We start from the raw sequence: 11,816 nt of genomic DNA on the forward strand, positions 1-11,816 counted from the left end.
TGCACAAATGTCAATGCCCTTGTCAATTAACTTCAAGTGCTGTAATACCAAATAGTAACATGTGGGGATTGTGTATGGACAAAATGAAGATATCAAGTGTGAGGAGGCCTCTAGGATGTACAGTTTTGTTCTCTCTCCCTCAGCTACCCATGGAGGCAAGATACCATTTAGACAAGTAGCTAGCTAGCTAATGTTACAACATATTTATTTCAGCGTATAGTATAGATAATGACACTGACATGAACTAGGCTTACTTGCATAAACATCATGGTTTTTACATCAGCTGCTGTTATTTGAATACATTATATATCCAATTTAGTGTGTGTATGTGTGCGTAACACACACATAGAAAATGTTCAGTTTATCATACAATTTGATGTCCTGCAATTTACAGGGAATGCCGACGTAAAAGATGTGGACGTTTGAGGAGAAGTGTTAGGACAAAGTCACTTTTCTCACAATCACACTGCAGTTTATTCGCATGGATGAAGTACATCCATAGGTAAGCAATGCAAAGGTATTATCTTATTACAGTATTTGATAAATTGCTGTTATCATAATGTATGGTGGCATGGATTTATGGTCAATCTGAAAGAATATTACAAGAGCATATCCTGTCATATAACCTGCCTTGATTGGCCAGATATGTTACAGTAACAAAAAAACTCTCTGACGTTACTTTTGGCTCTTGCTAATTTCATCATGTTATAAGTTGACCATATTTAGTTTTTCTGCTCTTAAGTATTATTTTGTTCTGCTTTCAAGCATTAGGATTTCTTATAAATCATAAGTTTGGGCTTCTGACAGAAGAGTATGGTGGTGATTCTATCTATACAACCAGATGGACTATCTATGTTGCAAATGTATTATCTTTTCAATTTACACACGGCATCTATTGCACGTCTGTCCGTCCTGGGAGAGGGATCCCTCCTCTGTTGCTCTCCCTGAGGTTTCTCCCATTTTCCCCTTTAAACTGTGGGTTTTCTCTGGAAGTTTTTCCTTGTACGATGTGAGGGTCTAAGGACAGAGGGTCTAAGGACAGAGGGTCTAAGGACAGAGGGTGTCGTATTGTCATACTGATATTTTGTACAAACTGTAAAGTCCACTGAGACAAATGTAACATTTGTGATATTGGGCTATATAAATAAACATTGATTGATTGATTGATGTGACACTGTGTTGCAATGAGCATCAGTTTTAGTCAGCCATGTACAGGATGGTTGATTGACAGGCTGGCTTGTTATTGATGCTAGTTAAAAAACTAATGGCCCAAATACAATATACTCGGTATAAATGATGCTTCGTGACTTATAGCTTGATCAAATAAATGTTTTCTTCTTTTGGAAATGCACTGTCCTTATTTCATTATTTGTGTTAATCCTTGATAGATTTGCCCAGGGTTTGCATCTACGGCAAGTTGACATGCTTCAAGATGGCATTGCAAAGAGCTCAGCAACACTTTCCATGATGTCAAAGAAACTCAGAAGAATCTGTGTAAAAAGCCTGGGAAAGCACCAAAAGAAAAAGAAGCAGAAAGTCGGTGGAGTTAATGTCCTTGTCCACATTGATGAGAGCAAATTCTGCCACAAACGCAAGGTAATATAATTTAAATGTGCAATACACTTGACTAAATGTGTTACATTTTCTATAACCTCAAAGAGCTTACATCATTATGTGAATCATTAGGATAGATATAGAGAGTGGGTGGGAGGGGAGAGTCATAGATGGGATATACAAAATAAATGGCAGAAATGAATATCACTCTCCCTAAAGTTGTCAATCAGTTAATAAAAAACATTGATGAAAAATGTGATTATGTGAAATACTCATTTTAGGAAAGTTTATTTTATTGTATTTGTTTAACCTAAAGAAGGTTTATTTACGGAAGCGTAATGCATACACGTGAGAAATAAAATGTTTCTGTTTTTATTAATTTACAAGATTATTATCTCAGAATTCCAGGAAAAGTTCTCGTGAAAAACCTTTTTTTCTCGGGTGAATGCATTAGGCTTCTGTATTTATCTTATATATTAGTCAAATAAAACAGGAACAGGTGTTCCTAACTCAAACATTACATACATAATGAATAAATAATTCAATATTCACACAAAGCCAGAGTCAAGACTAAATTGTGGGTTTTCTCTGGAAGTGTTTCCTTGTACGATGTGAGGGTCTAAGGACAGAGGGTGTCGTATTGTCATACTGATATTCTGTACAAACTGTGAAGTCCACTGAGACAAATGTAACATTTGTGATATTGGGCTATATAAATAAACATTGATTGATTGATTGAATTGCATTGCAGTGTCACAAGATTTGGTAATTGTTTTCAATCATTTTCAGTCAAGATTTTCTGGTTCCTAATGTGGTCATAGTGACAAAAATAAAAGCACAAATTCATGTTGTAATAATGTTCACACTGTTTTAAAAAAAACTTTTTTATACTGTTTTTTGGTAGTATGGAAGAGGACGCTTTGGTAACACCTGGAGAAGAAAGAGATCTTGGGTGTTTGGTATACTAGAGATCAAAGCTGCAAGCAGACGTCCCATTCTTCGCCTTGTAAAGAGAAGAAACAAGGAGACCCTTGTTCCCATCATCAAGAAGCATGTCAAGCCTCAAAGTCTTGTTGTGAGTGATGAGTGGAGAGCATATGCCAGTCTTTCCCAGGAGGGCTACAGGCATGTCAGGGTCAACCACAGCCAGAATTATGTTGATCCACAAACAGGACTACATACACAAAATATTGAGAGAGCATGGCAGACATACAAGAGGGAAGTTTGGCGTATGCGGGGGAATCGTTCTGAGAAAACTTTAAAAAAACAGCTCTCCTTCATAGAGTGGACCTACTGGTTAGCAAGAACCTATAAACATGGTGTACTTGGAAGACTTATCAAGGACATAAGGAATGCTAACCACAGATAAGTTTAGGACCTTTCTGTAGGCAAATTATTGTTGTTAACTGATCGAGCTGCACACCCTGGTAATTAGCAGGGGGTTAGACCCACACATTGGGCCCAAAGGCTCTTTGCTGACGCCCATAAACGTCCTGAACACAGCAAAATAAAATTGTATTTATAGTTATTAAACTGTACAAATCTGCAGTGTAGTGATTTTTTTCCGTTTGCCTGGTATTGACTACTAGCTGGTAGATAATGTGTTTCAAACTTTATTTTTTTACCATTTCACAACTGTTCAGTGTTTTTACTTGTAGTATGTTATTAAACTAAAAAAGCTTTCTTTCTCTGATATGCTGTGTATAGTGTTTGTTATACTGTGCTTTATAACCTGGTATTGACTTCAGTTATCCAGTGTTCGTGATCAGTTGTGCAAAACATTTCGCTTTATTCCCCATGTCTGTTGCATATAATTAGTGGATGAATGTATGTGTTCTGTTGATAGGTTATAGACTTTCTACTGTTCTCAACTGTTTTTCACTTTAATTGGATAGTCCTAACACATGCCTACAAACACTTAGTGGAGAACCTACTAAAAGTATACTAATAGTCAACTCTAGATTAGTTGACGATCAACAGATAGTCAACTAAACTCTAAAGTTGCTTATCTGTTGATCATCAACTAATGCTTAATGTAATAGTCAACTAAACTTTAGTTGCTTATCTGTTGATCATCAACTAATGCTTAATGTAATAGTCAACTAAACTTTAGTTGCTTATCTGTTGATCATCAACTAATGCTTAATGTAATAGTCAACTAAACTTTAGTTGCTTATCTGTTGATCATCAACTAATGCTTAATGTATATTCTACTGGCAGTTAGTTGAATGCATGTTACTTGTCTGTTGAAACAGTGTTGTTGAATGTCAACTGATGACTTATAGATTGTTAACTATGGACTATCAAAATAAAGTGTTACCCATCTTCTTGACCATGAGCAATGAGTTCCTTGAGCCTTTGCCTGGCAACTGGACAACAAGACTCCAGAGTACAGACTTTTCATGGCATCAACCTTCCAGAAAAGCAGTTCGGAAAGTGACAAGCTATCCCTTTAAGAAAAAAGATACAAAATTATAAAATGATAACCCATATTAAACGGTCCCTGTGGTAACAGTTTTAAAGAGGACATGTTATGCTCATTTACAGGTTCATATATGTATTTTGTAAAAAAAAATAATACATTTCATTTACAGTATAGCACACTTTAAAAACAACGTCATCTCATGGTGCTTCACAATGCTACAGTATAAGGAGAAAATAATAAAACAAATAAAGTCAAAAGATATCTAAGGAGCATATTGAATAAAATATGGTAAAATAAAAAAAAAATAAAAAGGTTAAGAGCATAAAAGGTTAGAATTAAAAATAAAGTAGAGGCATTTTGTGCCTCTCCTGTGACATGTCTCCATGCTTTAATGTTCAAAAAGCTCTTTATTTTTCTTATACTGCCTGTGCTGCAGCACCTCTTTTCACCCTCTGTCTGAAACCAGAGGCCAGTCTGCTCTGATTGGTTAGCTGGCTTGCTCTGTTGTGATTGGTCAACTGTTAAGAGAATTTCTGTAACGTCCCTTATGACGTGCAATGTGGTGGAGCTAGCCATTAGTGGTGCAAGTTTTACATAGTAATGTCATTTGTATACGGAAGTAAACAAAGGAGTCCAATCAGGTTGGGGGGATTTTAGCCTTTGCAGACCATTTACATGCTCAAACACCTATTTAACACACTACGGGAAAGAGATTACACCCAACAGCATAATAGGGCCTCTTTAAAATGTATGATTGGCCATTCTAAGCTGAATGAAAACACGTCTAAATCGACTGATGTTTGGACTCTATACACGGTGCTGTAGTAAAAGAGAATATTTAATGTGTTGTCAGTGTCAATGCAAAGGTTAAATAAAAAAATATATCTCCCAAAGAAATAAAAGTGAGAGCTCTATAGTTGGCCGAGGTCATCAGTCAGTCTTGAATCTTTTATAGCACCATGGCATGCCCTGCTGCTCTCTCTACACACATACAAACACACACTAGCCCACATACTGACTGGCAGTCGGTGAAGATGGTCCTACACATACTCACACACACGTGCAGTCCCTGTTCAGATGGGTGATCAGAGTTCAACACACACACACATAGAGTGTACACCCAGAGTGAATAGTGCTGGTTTGAAGGGCAGAGGGGCAGAGTTGAGAGGTGACCAGTGTCCAGGTGTGCATCTCCAATTATCTGCTACTGCTGCCGGTGCCTATCAAAAGTACACACACATGCACACACACAAACACACACACACACACACACATATACAAAAGCCCCCTCCTGGCTTGAATTCCCTTCTCATCTCTCCGCACCACTCAATTAAAGCACCCCCCTTCTCCAGCACCTGGTCTCCTACTGTAAAGAAGAGAAAGAGGCAGGTACAGGAGGGGAATGATGAATCTGATATCCTGTTTGTATTTTTTCTCTTTCTACCTCTCTTGTCTCTATCTCAGGCTTTTATTTCTTCTTTATTTGAAGTGAGATGGCAACCTGTGTGCCTGTGTGGTCCTGTTTGGCATGCCAGCGACTGCTATTTGACTTTGAAAATATGAAATGCGTGCAGAACAGGGGGACACGGCAATGGAGGATCAGGAAAGACAAGATTGAGAAGGAGGGGTGTGAGCCCACTACTGATGGGTTTGTGTGAAGAGGAGAAAGGGGACAGGTGATCAAAACAATGTGGAGGGGATGGAGGTGAACGGGGGGGGGGAATTGTTATACAAACAGAGAAAGTAATAACAGGAGTTGAACGTGAGAACATTGAGGGGGATGAAAAGAAATACGGGACGGGGAGCAGATCAAAGCACAGAAGGGCGAGGAGGGAAATGGTGAGATGAACAGGAAGCTGAGAAGGTATAAAACATGTGAGGTGGCATCAAGAGGAGGCAGCATGAAGGGGGGCCGCTTTCAGTCCATGGAGGTCAAGATAATGTACATTTCCTGTTCAGGCCTTAGTAACACCAAACTGCCAGGAAGTGCGCTAGGCAATGAAGCAAACTTATGTAGTGGCTAAACCCTGATACTGCAACTTCTGCATAAGTCACCCGATGCGCAAAATTGGGTTTTTATATTGGAAAGAAACACCTATCAATAAGTGATAGTAATACAACTAAATGTATCCAATACAAAACCTTGAATTTATTTATTTAGCCTTTAATTTGACCAAGCCACAACCGAATGAGAAGGAGTGGCTAAGAAGGTGGGGCTTAAGATGCATGTCACTTTATATTTTTTATTCCATATCAATAACTAATGTAATGTAAACGAAAAGTAATGTAACCTCATTACTTTACATTACTTTTTTTACATTACGTCAACTTCATGTAAAAAATGGTATCCTGGTAAATCAAAAGGCTGGTTACACAGAATAATATCGTTATTATGCTTTTTAAGTTTATTACCAACACACTCTCACTCCCTAAGCGTCCAGGAGCGACGTTTGGTCAGTGTCCGTGGCGTCCAGTTGTGACGCTCCTAGGCTCCTTCAGCGTCATAAAGGGACGCAAATAGATTTCAACTGATTGCAATGTATTCCCATCTGCGGCGGGATTTGACGCTCATGGAAGCACGGCATTCGTTTGTGTCGGCTGCCCTTAAAGGCAATGTGAGCGTCCATTCCCATTGGATAACGGATAATTATACACCCGGAAGTAAGTATTCCTCTTACTGTCGATTGATTTTAGAGTGATATCTGCACTACTCATTGACTAAAAAACACCAGATTATCCTTGATAATTACACAACATTGATTGGTTTAAATTGTGTGCAATGCTTTTGTATTTTTCCCCTTCGATTCGGAGAAACAAATATTTGTTCGGAGTAAAGGATGGCAGAAGACACTACACTACCCAGAATCCCCAGCTATCGTTTGGACTACACCATGTGCTCTGTTTGACAAACCCCGTTTTTTTCACTATTCATTCCAATGGCTGGCGTCTATGTCACGTGATCTTCAAATTTCTCCCTGCAGAAAAAGAAAACATGGCCGAAATTCGTTTTATTCTCGGTGGAAAATGCCAATTTTAAAGTTAGTTTGGCCATTAAAATGCGTTTTGATGTCATTTGATGCGAGAAATATGAGTTGTTATTTCAGATTATGTGTGCAGTGGATGTACATGATCTTTAGTTTGCTAGTTATTACGAAGATTACTTCAGGAAATCGCGACGTTTTCATTGTTACCAAGGTGGTTGCTCGGGACGCTGCTATCGATATTATTTCTGTTATGTTGTGTAACTGTTTAATGGTGTTATCTTTATTGCTACCCCCTTCCCCGTCAATGTATAGTGTTGGTCCACAGCGCAAACATATTAGTTTAACAAAATCCGCATCTAAAGATAGCCTACGTTATTTTCCCCTGTGCAATTCCAGTCTCACATCTCACAGCACATCGTCATTAACAAATACCGGAAACAGACCAAAAACATTTAATAAAAAAATAAAATAATACTTTATTCCGAGTGTGCTTGCTTTTCTCTTTGAAAGTCATCACATAACGGCATTGTAATACACGGTTCGGCTGCATTAAATATTACATATCTGCCGTAGTTCTGTATTTATAGAGCCCTGATGAGAAGACTTATAGACAAACATGAGGAACTGAAAACGTGACGTGGATCATAAATATATCAGCCATTAAACAACATCTTACATTTATTTTCACACAATACGTCTCCTTGCAGTATCAACACTAATTCGGCTGACTTTTATATTTGATCCAATTAGTAGATAGGCTGTATTTACACCATAAAGGTGCACAGCTGATATAAAGGGACACCTAGTGGTTAAAGCATGTTATTGAATTTCATTATTTTTATTATTAGATATTAATAGGATCCCTATAAAGTATATTCATTACTCGTTATTCTCTACTAATAGTTAATTAAAGACTGTATATGACTATTTTGCACATCCCTTTCAAGATTTTCTAAGGTTTATTGACATATCATATAGGCCTACACAACTATGGTGTAGTTATAAATTGAATGAAAAACTTGGGTCGCAGGTTCCTCAATAGTGCATTACAAGACATCTATCAATATTTGTGCATACCTCCAGCAATGTTAACTATGTTGAAGCACTTATTTTAACTGATATTATACATAATGTATTATACTCTTATAAGATGTATGTAGATATTTCATCTCCGGCCTTGTCAGGTATTGAACAATCAATAAATAAAGAACACAGAATTGTTAAATATAAAACACAGAATGTGTGTGATTATACTAAATGATTTACAAATAAACACCACTGCATATTTACAACTGTTACACATGCTGATGTAACGCAAATGTTCCAACTTGGGATCAATAAAGTATATCTTATCTTAAGATGATCAATGGCTACTGCCATATTTGTAAAATTTGCCTCTGAACCTTGACAAGTGCATGTTTCAGCCTTATCAATTTGCAACAGGAGGGGTCACAAACATAAGACCAGCTGTTAAATAAAGCTATTCTGACCTTAGCTGGCATGTGGGGTATATATATTAATGCTGCCCATTATGGGCACAAGCAATTTTCACCCATTTATTAATTATATGTTTTCAATTTGAGTGTTTCCTATCCCCTAAACCTCCAGGGATGTACACAGTTTAATACTGGCAACTTCTTATTATGGGAAATACGAAAACGTCTTTTAAAACTACAACTCCCAGTAGAGACGTGCCATAGATAGAGAACATGTTGCGAAACACAATAGCCAGCATGTGTAGTTCTGGGGACGGGGTGGGCCAGTGGCGGCGCCAGAGATTTTCTCTAGGGGGTGCTGTGGGGCAAGGCCGGACTGGGACAATAAGTCAGGCCGGGAATTATACATCCAGCCAGGCCACTACCAGTTTTTTGTGCCATTTTGCTGGATTTATTTGTCAATTTTTACAGCGTTGCTGCCCGTAGTGATAGCCCTCTAAATCTACTACTCAAAAATAAACATAAGACATGGGTTACTATTTAAAAAAATGTGCAAATCTATTTAGGAACCTATGTGAACATATTGTAAGTGGGGGTGGACCTCAAATCCTATAGGGGGGTCCGGGGGCATGCCCCCCCGTTAAGATTTTTTTTTTTTAAATGTTGGACTTAAATGCATCAATCTGGTGCATTTTGAGGGGGAAATAAAGAGACTACTCCCATATGAAACATCATAAAATCATAAAAACATGGCCATAACCAATAACATACCATATCCAATATGAAAAAACATTGAAACTTGTTTATTTATTTGTTTTTGGTTCATTTATAGTTGTGATATGCACTCAGGAAAACATCCCTATCAAGTGTTAAACAGCTCTGAAGGCGAAGGGTCAGAGAGAGAAGCACACTCTGCGGCTGCAGAGAGCAACTTATCCACGGGCAAGGAGGTCGTTCGAGATGAGAGGATTCTAATCTTCAACTTTCTGATGAGATGGGATGCTTCTTCATTTTCGCTCGCAGGACGAGCGATGGCTTCAGAGGTCGTCATACAAGGTTTTCATGTTTCTTGGAGGAGCAGATGTTTTCATAACCTCTCCCATCACAGGGGGGGGCATCTGGATGTGCCACTTGGAATAGGCAGGTGCACTGCTCTCAAGCAGATAGCAGAAGGAATGCACGCAGATGAGCCTCTGTTTCACTGGGAGATCATAAAGTGCTCACTGAATTGAGCCACAAAAGCAGAGCAATTGGGGGGGATTGAGATATGGCACTCTGATGAAGAAGAGTTTTGAGCCAATCAGCACCTCAGTGCTAATCTACAGATAATTGAGTTATGGCGCTCTGATGAAGAAGAGTTTTGAGCCAATCAGCACCTCAGTGCTAATCTACAGTATCAGGATGCCTTTACACATCAGACATTCTGTGTCATAAAGAGAGGAGGAAAACATGTCTTCTAGCTCTCGTACAAAGATAACATTTGAATTGAATGACCAGATGATTACAGATGTACAATTAATGATTGTTTTTGTATTCCCAATGAACAGATATGTGTTAAATAGTGGTGATAAATATATTTTATCAGATTACACTTTCACACTAAACTAATTAATTAATTGATATTTTCAGATTTATAAGGTATTGGACAATAAGATATTTCTAATATTATAACAGACAATGTTACTATCCTTAATCATTACCAGGTAAGAACAGATGTTTTGATATTGATTACAGTTGATGCTCTGAATAAAGAACAGATGTTTTGATATTGATTACAGTTGATGCTCTGAATAAAGAACAGATGTTTTGATTTTTTCCTTTTCAGGTCGTTATACAATAAAATGTTTGATTCTTCAGATTGTTAAACATTTTGAGAATTGTTCAGTTTTCCCTTCAGATTTTGAGATGACATAATGATTGATAGTTGAAGTCTGATTTATATCTCAATTGGATTTATTATAAATCCTAAATTCTAATTGTGTTTTAATAAGTAATTGTCTTGAAGTAAATCTTTGAGATGTAAGCTGATTTAGAATTTGTGTTTGATGAAGGAGATTAACTGAGGGATAAATGATAAAATATCTTATTCTTGAAACATATATTTTGCTATAATATTGTTGTATTTCACGTGTTTATTATTGTGCTTTTTGACAAATGATGCCAAACACTGAAGAGAGATGATTTTATTATGATTGATTGTATCTTGTCATGGTGATTGAAGTGTTTTCAATCTTGTTCTACTTTTGATGTAATTAATGTGAGTGAGCCCACACAACTCTGAAGACGCTTATTGACTTAAGTATTGACTGAAATATTCTTTAGACTAATGTTAATTGATTATCATAAATTGATAAAAGGGTGGATCTGTAAAGGAATATTTTGGTCTTGTTAAAGTATATAGAGTTTAGTGATTTGTCCTCGGGAATCTGTTTAATATGGTTGAAGTGTATTCCTGCCTGTAATGTGATCCATAGCTTCTCAGGAAGACACAGGTCAAGAGGTCATCTGATGTCTTGTGGGGGAGAAGCTTGGCTCATGTGGGTTTCCAATGCAACGAGTCTTTGTCTCGACATCTGGCATGCATTAAAGGAAAACCCGCGTGTTTTAGGGCCCTCCTCTTCCTGTCTGTATAGTTGGGTGCTTGGCGCTTTTAGAGTTCAGAGTTTGCTGGGATCTTACATGAGAACTGTGATATGCTGTGAACTCTCCGGCCTTTTCAGGCTCTCAATAAATATCAGTGTATTGACAGGCGAATCCAGTTTCCCTCATTTGATGATGCGCTCAACATTGCTGCAAAGAAGTTTTTACTTCACACACGGCACTAGGCCCCGTTTAATATAAAACACAATTGTATGCCATACATATAGTAGGGGGGTCCCTGCTCCAGCTCTCCATCAGTTTGGGGGTCCCTGGCCTGAAAAACGTTGAAGACCCCTGCTCTAAAGCAAATGAGCTGCTCCGACCCTCGGTCCTGACGGACTCCAACTTGTGTGTATTAATCAAACAAATAAATAAACACAAGGATAATTATGTGTTATTGTTGAGTAAATGGAGAATTGCACAGGGGAAAATAACGTATCTATGCCACAATTTTAGTTGCGGATTTTGTTAAACTAATACGTTTGCTCTGTGGACCAACACTATACATTGACGGGGAAGGGGGTAGCAATAAAGATAACACCATTAAACAGTTACACAACATAACAGAAATAATATCGATAGCAGCGTCCCTAGCAACCACCTTGGTAACAATGAAAATGTTGTATAGACACAATTTCCTGAAGTAATCTTCGTGATAACTAGCAAACTAAAGATCATGTACATCCACTGCACACATAATCTGAAATAACAACTCATATTTCTCGCATCAAATTACATCAAAACGCATTTTAATGGCCAAACTAACTTTAAAATAGG

This window comes from Gymnodraco acuticeps, unplaced genomic scaffold (assembly GCF_902827175.1).
Source record: "Gymnodraco acuticeps unplaced genomic scaffold, fGymAcu1.1, whole genome shotgun sequence".
Lineage (NCBI taxonomy): Eukaryota > Metazoa > Chordata > Actinopteri > Perciformes > Bathydraconidae > Gymnodraco > Gymnodraco acuticeps.